This window comes from Rattus norvegicus, chromosome 9 (genome assembly GCF_036323735.1).
Source record: "Rattus norvegicus strain BN/NHsdMcwi chromosome 9, GRCr8, whole genome shotgun sequence".
Classification (NCBI taxonomy): domain Eukaryota; kingdom Metazoa; phylum Chordata; class Mammalia; order Rodentia; family Muridae; genus Rattus; species Rattus norvegicus.
Genome location: NC_086027.1, coordinates 27493086 through 27502610, shown reverse-complemented (window position 1 = coordinate 27502610; position 9525 = coordinate 27493086).

The following is a 9525-nucleotide window of genomic DNA, read 5'->3' as shown; positions in this document are numbered from 1 at the left end:
GATTTTTTTGAAATAGGGTCTCATTTTGTAGCCCTGGCTGTCTTAGAACTTCCTATGCAGACCAGGTTGACCTCAACTTACAGATACCTTTGTGACTCCAGCCACTCAAGTGCTGAAATAAAAAGTGTATGCCTCTACACCACATCATGTTTCTCAGTGTACTTTATCTCAACAGGAAATGTAACACAATAAATATATGGCAAAGACAATAAGTAAGACAACAATAGATAAACTTGACAATATCTACATTTCTGATATTCTATTACCAGGGAAATTTTTGAAATACTTGGAAAAATCGCCAAGATTTATTTTCTTAATAGGTTAGCAGTCAGAAAGCTGTTAAGTTTTGAAAATGTTTATAATTTCAAACAAAATATTTTTCAGTTACTGGGTAAATCAAGTGGGACAATTTGTCAAAATAATTTGAATCGAGAGTTTTGTATCATATATCAAGATTTTTTAAATGTTCATATGTGTTGATGTGGCAAGCAAACTTCTAGATAGGAATTTTTCTAAAAATAGCTCAAAATGCTGCAAAATATTAAGGAACGACTAGAAGTGATTCAAGTACACCCCTTGTTAGAAATAATCTCAAACTAAAATCTGACATCTAGTGTTCACTGTAGTAACTGCAGGATCTTGACTAGCATCCAAAGAGCATGGCTAGCATTAGACAGTGTTTAAAATCTCATGTACATTTTGCTTTAGAAACACAGATCTTTTGAGTGAAGACAAAGATTTGGGAGGAATACCTGCATGATGCTTGTTTTTTTTTTTCATTAATTTTAAAACACAGAAACAGGAGACGTGTGTCAATGTCTAGTGTGTTGGGGGCCCTGAGTACGGTCGCAAACCACCAGGACACAGGGGGTGCAGAGCAAAGACAGAAGCAACTACATTCAGTTGCAAGCTTTATTAATCCTTATATAGTTATGAATATACATTCCTTCAATTACCATTTTGGCAAGATACCATAAGATCCTTATTCCCATGATACCAGGAACAACTGAGGCAAGACTAAACAAAGAAATAAGACTAAACAAAGGCTTCTTCTCAAAATATTCACATAACAAATAACCCCTCTTCTTATATCAAAATATACTCACCATAACCAGGAGAGTGTGAGAACCTCTCCCACAGAGACAGGACACAGCAGAACATAGTTTAAAGTCAAGTGAGAAAAACATTTTCTTCTCAAGGGCAGCATTCCAGCCCCTACCTGCACCTGTCACCAGTCCTTACTTGACCCTGCCCGGGAGCTGCATCTCTATGCCTTAAACAGACATGCAATTTCCTTACAGAAAAGGAAATCTCTCAGGAAGTGTAGGGGATATGGACCATGCCACCAGAAAGACATAAGTCATATGTTTTGCAGTGTGGCAGAATGATGCTTTGGGAGGGGGTACCTTGGCAGGCCCGTGCTGAGGCACACTCCTCAGGTACTAGTCATATGATGGGTCTAGTATAAAATGAAATTATGTGGAGTAGAGGCAGTTAAAGAAAGGGAAGTAAAAAGAACAAAAAGAAAGAGAAGGCAGAAAGAAGGGAAGAGGACAGCCAGGGACAGAGAACGGAAGAAGAGAAGAGAGAAGGGAGGGAGAGAGAGGCCATAGATAGATAGATAGATAGATAGATAGATAGATAGATAGATAGATAGATAGAAAGATAGATGGAAAGATAGATGGATGGATAGACAGAAGCCAGAACAGACTTTTCATAGCAAGCTAGGCTCATACCTGGCTGTTGCTAAGTAACCATTAGGCAGAGCCTAGAAGAAATGCTAACAATAAAAACTGGAGAGGTGGAGCATTTTCAAACCCAGGGATCACAGAAATCTGAGACTGAAGGAGTGGAAATTCTCCCTCCCTGCCTCTGTACCTGTTCTGGAACACATATATAACCATGACACCCAACTGAGGTGACAAGGAGCAGTCAGTCACATAGCACAGTACCTGGAATAACTCTTCATGGTAATGAGGTAGCTCAATAGCCTTAGCCTTCAGTCAATGACCCTCCCTTCCTGGATATTCTCATGTACTTTCCCCAAATTACATAATTCCTGGATGATGATGACAATAAAGCATATGTGTTCACACCCAACAACACAAAAAAATAATAACAGATGAAGATGGGATCAGAGAGCTGCTTCATTAAAGATTGTCATGGGAAAGGCCTTCACCTGAATGAACCATACCACTAAAACTCCTGGAGGGCTTTCACTCTTATTTCGCCCCTCTCACCCCTCCAGCACTCAATCCAAACTGGACTGGATCCTGCTTGTTCCTCTCCCCAATCTCCTTTTCCAGCCTGGCATACATGGCTACTCTGATGCCTCAAAAGAAGATGTGGACTTCGAATTCCCTATCCAGGATTTTGCCTAGTCCTTCTTTAGCCAATGTATTTGCAGTGTCCAGACACCACCAGTGGAGAGGCAGAACACGGGAGTGAAGGACCCTAGTTCTTACTGAAGTGTAAGAGCTATTAAGCGGCTTGGCCTGGTAGAAAGTAGGTAGGTTATGGAGTTCCTGTGAAGGATCCTAAGGGCTTTCGTCAGCTTTACACCCACGGCCTTAGGTCAAGATTAGGCCAAGTACCAACTTCCCACCTCTGGTCAAGGCTAGGCCAAGTTTTGTTCTCTACCTACCCACAGTTCTCCGGAGGAGCAGGGACATACATTCTTGAAAAACTGCAGAATGTACTGACTGGTAGTCACCTGACCCTCTGGTTCCAGATACAGATTGAATGTATGTCATATGCTTGCTAGCCAACAGATTCAAAGGTCAATATGCTTAGACAATAAGTTTAAACTCTAATCTTGTTGATGTAACCTGTACCCCTAAAAAGTATAAAAACTGCTTGTTGTAGTCATTCCGGGTCATCTTCTAGTCACTCATCACGAGGGGCTGATTGAAGGTCAACCCCGATGTGCCCAGAAAATAAACCTCTTGCGTTTGCATCGAACTCCGTTCTCGTGTCTCACTTGGGTGGTAGTTAAAGGTCACTTTAGGCCTTACAGGACCACAGAGAATGAGCAAGGTTGAAACTGTGGTTGCGGGCATGTGCTGATCTATCCTGTTTTGGTTTATACAGCATCAGGAAAAAGCAGCCATTTAAATATTCCTTTCCAGGGTAGGTGCTAATCTCTGTGTATCTTCCTTTGCTATATTTTGAGAATATTCTAGTCTTGCTTCCTCCTGTCATTTTCCCTGGTGGATCTCAGGCAGAGTGAATTCATTCTTGAAAACATATTAGAGTCTTACAAGCCCCACGAAACACCCCCACCCACCCACACCACCCAAGAAGAGACAAATGAAGAAGGGCTTGTTATCTCTACTGACTCTATGTATCATCCTCCTCAGCGATGGCTGTAATATACAATGCTTGGTACTGCTTACCTAGGGCTCCTCTCTCTTGTTGGGCATCATTAAGGTGTTTTCAGATCGATTTTCCTCACCTGTACCTTTTAAGTTAAATTTTAAGTAGATTATATATGCTTTTCTGTAACTGTTTTACGTTTACATGTGATATATGTTTCCTTATTGTAGCAGAATTTTAGCAGAACTGTTGTAATGGGGTGGGGGGGGGGGAGAAGTGATGACCCCTAAGTTTTGAAGAAGGCTTTTGTCAAGGTTGTTATCTGTGACTTTGTGGGGTTATTCTTTTGAAGTTTTCTCAGACCCTTTGCATAACTTAGTCCAGGAGACAGGCCTGGCAAACCAGGACTTAAAAAGCTTAGAATTGCTTAGGTGATGAGTCTTTCTGGACACCCCCTAGATACGTTAAGAAGTTTGGTATGCAGATATTGACTTGCTAAAGTACCTTTTGTGTAACAATAAAAAGAATTTAAGGCTGGAGCTGAGAAAGGATAGGGCAGGCAGATGGAGAACCAACCTTATGGTCAGTGACAGGAGAGGTGGGTAGAGTCTGAATGGCTCTCTATCCCCAGCGAAAGGTCTTATACTATACGGATTTCTCCATGTCTTTATTATTAAACCCCAAGTGGGAACCCCCAAATCCCTTGCAATGCCTGACATAAATTTCTAATATGCCATAAAAATTCATTTGGTGGTTGTGTTTATTTAATTAGCGTACTGCTTTAAAAAGTATTTTTCCGGGGCTGCGCATTTACCTCAGTGGTAGAGCGCTTGCCTAGCAAGCACAAGGCCCTGGGTTCGGTCCCCAGCTCCCAAAAAAAGAAAAGAAAAAAAAAGTATTTTTCCCTTATAAGTAGGACTTTTACATAAAGTCTTGAACTTTATAATAAATTTTACTGACAGAAGTTCCATCAAAGGGATGACCTTTTGTCAGATTTCAACTCAATTTCAATTAATGAATTGTTTTAATTGCATCAAGTGACAAAAACAGAAGTGTTTGTTTTGTCACTTGATGGCTTTTAATAGAGTGAAACTTATCCAGTAAGTATCCTGACACTGAAACCCAGCCCTTTTGAGGTATGGCATGTTTCTGATTTCAAAAGGGGTAGATTATTTTTTGCCTGGTTATTTTTTCAGACTTTATGTAGACAGAACCATCCACCTGTAATCACGTTTCTTGATTTTCAGGACATGCATGTGGTTCATGGTGCAACAGAGACTGCTCCTTTTGTGATCTGTTGAAGCTTTGCTTCAATTGAGACAGTTCCATGTAACTTAGACTGACTTTCTGTGAAGGCTATGCTGACTCCATGACAGGGTTTCAAGTTAGCAATTCAAAAGATGAGGCCTACCTCTCTGTTTCCAAGAACTGAGCAAGTCCAGGGAAGTCCAGGCCTCAGAAGCTGCCTTGTCACCTGGCCTGAGGCAAGGACAGTGGGTCAGCAGCAGTTTCCAGACTTCCTCAGCAACAGTTTTCAGCCTCTGTACCCTAGTAATGAAATGTCCCTAGAGGTGGAGCAAGATAATGGTCACCTATGTCAGAATCCCTTAATGTGCTTTAAATCAGGCCTGAGAGCTCAATTGGTTGTCTCTCTATCTTGGCAATGGGAGATGGCAGCATGCTGTACTGCAGAATAAAATACTCTTTGTTTTTACGTATTATTTGAGTCTGGGGTATCATTCTTCAGCTAATCATGGACTCTTGCACCTCAAACTCATTATGCTTCAAAGGATGGATTTGAATCCTGACTCCATCTCCAGAGGAGCAGGATTTCAGGCCTGCATTACAACTCTAGGCTTCTCTCAGTTTGTGTTCTTGGCCCCTCAGCAAGCTTCCACAGGTTGATCATTTCTCGTCTTGGAATTACTTTTTCTCTGATGGTCATCCCCTGACATTTGTCATATATTTTACTGGATTTTTTTTTATTTACATTACAAATGTTATTCCCTTTCCAGGCTTCCTGGCCATAAGCCCCTTATCCCATCCTCCTCCACTTCTTCTATAGAGGTGTTCCCCTCTCCAACAACCCCCTCTTTCCCACCCCCCAACATTTTCCTACACTGGGGGTTCCAGCCTTGGTAGGACCAAGGGCTTCTCCTTCCATTGGTACCCAACAAGTCCATATTCTGCTATATATGCAGCTGGAGTCATGGGTCTGTCCATGTGTACTCTTTGGATGGTGGTTTAGTCCCTGGGAGCTCTGGCTGGTTGTCATTGTTGTTTGTATAGGGTTGCAAACCCCTTCAGTTCCTTCAATCCTTTCTCTAATTCCTCCAACAGGGACCCTGTTCTCAGTTCAATCGTTTGTTGCTAGCATTTGCCTCTGTATTTGTCATACTCTGCTTGAGCCTCTCAGGAGACAGTGATATCAGGCTCCTGTCAGCATGCACCTCTTAGCTTCATCAATGTTATCTAGTTTGGGTGGCTGTGTGTGTGTGTGTGTGTGTGTGTGTGTGTGTGTGTGTGTATGTGCATATATATATATGTATACAAATATATATATATATATATATATGAATATGACGATGTCACAGGTGAGGCAGCTACGAGATAGGAGTCCTGTCATTGGATGAGAAGGAAGGATGGGCAGGAGAAAAGTTTGAAGGAAGAGGAGGCGACTGGAACGGAAAGGAGGAAGAGACAGGAGGGACAGGGAGAGGAGCCGAGGGACAACAATGGAGGCTGACGTTAAGATTCCACTCTGTGTATTTACAGGTTGTTATAAATGTTCTTAAGGGATGGATGTGTATTGGGTTTTGTATGTTTAGGCGGGCAATTATATCTTATTAATTGGGTCAAAGGTTATTGTGTTGTGTGTTTTTCGTGTAGCAATTTAAGTATAAGAAAGTGTATGGTGGCTGGTCTGGACTGCCACGGAGTTGGGATGTGTGTTTCTGACATGCAAATGTGCCTTGGGAACTAGATAGGTAGAGAGATTGCTGCCAGGCTCAGAGAGAGGCCTTCGGCAGTGTGATATGGGATGGAGCAGAGCGGGTGAGACGCTTTGCTGAGAATTAAGATATCCAGCAGATATCTTAGGGCACTGCAGTGCCGGACCTAGAGGGGATAAAAGACTACTACACTTTTTTTATTTTTTATATTTTATAACAACATATATATGTATGTATGTGTGTTTGTATATATACATATACATACACACACACACACACACACACACACACACATATATATGGGTTGTACACTCATGTGGGGCAGGCTCTGAATGGACGTTCCTTTAGTCCAAACTTTGTTTCCATATCCTCTTCTATGAATATTTTTGTTCCCCTTTTAAGAAGGACTGAAGTATCTGCATTTTGGTCATCCTTCTTCTTGAGTTCCATGTGTTCTGTGGACTGTAAGCTTTTGGGCAAATATCCACTTATCAAGGAGTGCAAACCATGTGTGTTTTTCTGTGATTGGGTTACCTCACTCAGGATGATATTTTCCAGTTCCATCCATTTGCCTATGAATTCCATGAAGTCATTGTTTTTGATAGCTGAGTAGTACTCCATTGGGTAGCTGACATTTCTCATTTCGTTTTCCCATTCTAGAGCTTCCTTCACTCACATTTAACATGATCTATTCAAGGTCTTGTTCTAAGCAGTTTTAGTGAAACTGGTAGCTCATGTTTGCCTGTATCCTGATGACTCCTGATGACACATTTGTGTCCTAACTTCTCTGACCTTAAGACTTAACATTCAATGTGACCCCCTACCATTTCCTATTAGAAAATCACACAAACATTTGCCCTCCTCCCAGGTGCCCTCTACCCAGCCATTGTTTTCTGGTCTCTGAAACACACCAGCAGCCACTTCAGACAGTGCTAAGGATTGACATTTATCATTAACTATACCTGACTGCCTCTAAGCTCAGTCCTACCACTCATGTCCTCAATAGTAAACTGGTCACTTTTTCAGCTCAGCTTTGCCAACATCGAATACAAGTCACTATTGTCCCTTGCTTACTGTATAGCCTTCCTGGTAACAACTAAAATTAACACTCTGCTACCTGTGCCCAGGACTACTTGCTGTCCAACCCTACTTGCCCTTAGGAGTTGGGAGTGAGGTAGCTCAGAATCAAGGCACAGACTCTGGAAGTGGGTGAGAAACGCCACAGCAAGCTCATCTAAATGCTGCTGCAAGCTCCTTTAATGGCCTCCACCTGTATCCCAAGAAAGCATCTCTTCTAAACAGCAGTTCCCAATTGGCTGGCATTGCGTCAACAGTCCTTGGTCTCTTAGGCAGTCCTCAATTAGGTCCTCCTGAAGGAGATGCCTTTGCAACTGCGAGGCCCCTGGCATTTAGGCAGAGGTGACTGCACTGTTCCTCCTACAACACTCCACTTAAAAGTCTGCATTGGTTTATACCACACAGAAGAAAAAAAAATAAATCTATTTTATGTATGAGTACTATATCTGCATGTACATGTATATGCCAAAAGAGGGCATCAGAACTCCTTATAGATGGTGGTAAGCCACCATGTAGTTGCTGGAAATTGAACTCAGGATCTCTGGAAGAGGAAGTGGTTCTTTTAATTGCTGAGCCATCTCTCCAATCAATCGAAGAACTTCTTTAATAATCTGCCAGTCTCCCTCCCCCCAAGCCCCCCATCCTTCCTCTAGGTTTTTCTCCATACATTTACACAGTCCTTAAATATGATTGAAACGGGATTGAGAGTTGACCAATTATATCCATCTCGGTTCCATGTAAGATAGAATAACTAATACAGTGCAAACTAGGAGAAAAAAATGTAAATATTGGGTCCAATATTTCTGACAAAATTACATAGTTACTGAGTAAACTATCAGGCACATTAAAACTTGATGTTTTGTCTATTATATAAGTAAATATATACTCTTTTAGATACTATTTACACCGTACAGCAATGATTTTTTTGAAGAAGCAGAGAATCAAAATGTTTTTAAAATTTCTTAACATGGGAATTTACCATATTTAATGATATATCTGCATTACTCATTTTCTTTCTCATGATAATAGCCATCATGCTGAGGGGCAGGGCAGGCATATGCTAGGCACGAATTTTACCAGTGAGATATATCCCTAGTCCGTTTAAGCAAGACTAATAGCATTCTGGTAGACATCTTAAAGGTTTTTCAATGATGAATGATTTTATACACTTGCATGACTTTTAACTAAGGTATGTAAAAATTACTATAAAGCTGAAAACTGGACAAAAAGAGTTAAACATTTGAAAAGAAGATAATAGAATCACTTCTAGAAGGTTCTAAATGACATAAGAAGCAAATGAAAACAAGCAGAAGATGAATTTTTTCCACAAGGAACTATGTTCATGGCAAAAAGAAGAACCATCACTTGGTGAAACTATTTTTTCTCAGGTCTGAGCAAAAAGCAGGTTGTGTATACCCAGAGCCCAAACCTTGGAGCATCAAGATAAGGGATGCTATTAACATCCTTTCTTCTACAACCTTGCTGTTCAAATCAGCCAGTGGTCATCTTCATTTTGCTAACACTGCTGTCATACTTTTAAAACTGTAACAACTACAATACAATTCCTGCCCTTAAGGCTCAAGGAACATTCCAGGAGAGGGGGCAAAAAGATATTAAGAAGCAGAGGAACAGGACATAAGATGGCATCTCCTTGAAATGTTAGAGAAGTTACATCCACGAAGTTTCACCAGCATAGATGCCTAAAGATCTGAACAAGGACAGCACCAACAGACATGCTAGCTTGACGTGTGTGTGTGTGTGTGTGTGTGTGTGTGTGTGTGTGTGTGTGTGTGTAATCTCATGAGGCCCCACCACTAGACAAACAACTTTAGGAAAGTATGGAATGCCAACAGTAGGGGAAATAGTCTTCAGGGTAGATCAGCCCTTTCTGGTTATCCAGTACTAAGCTACTAGCCTTAAAATCATGTGCACATAGGATATGATGTATTATATGAACGGAACAGGTTGTATTTATATATTAGAAATGTGTAACTAAAATTTAAGCAAAAGAGGGCATGAATTTGAGAGCTCGGGCTACACTGGAAGGGTTAGGGGGGATAATGGGAAAGGGGAAAATTATATAATTATATTTTAATATAACAGTGGGTACGTGTACAATTTGGAATGCAACAGACTCAGACTATGGTCGTGACTTTGCCACTTACACCATAAATAACTTTTG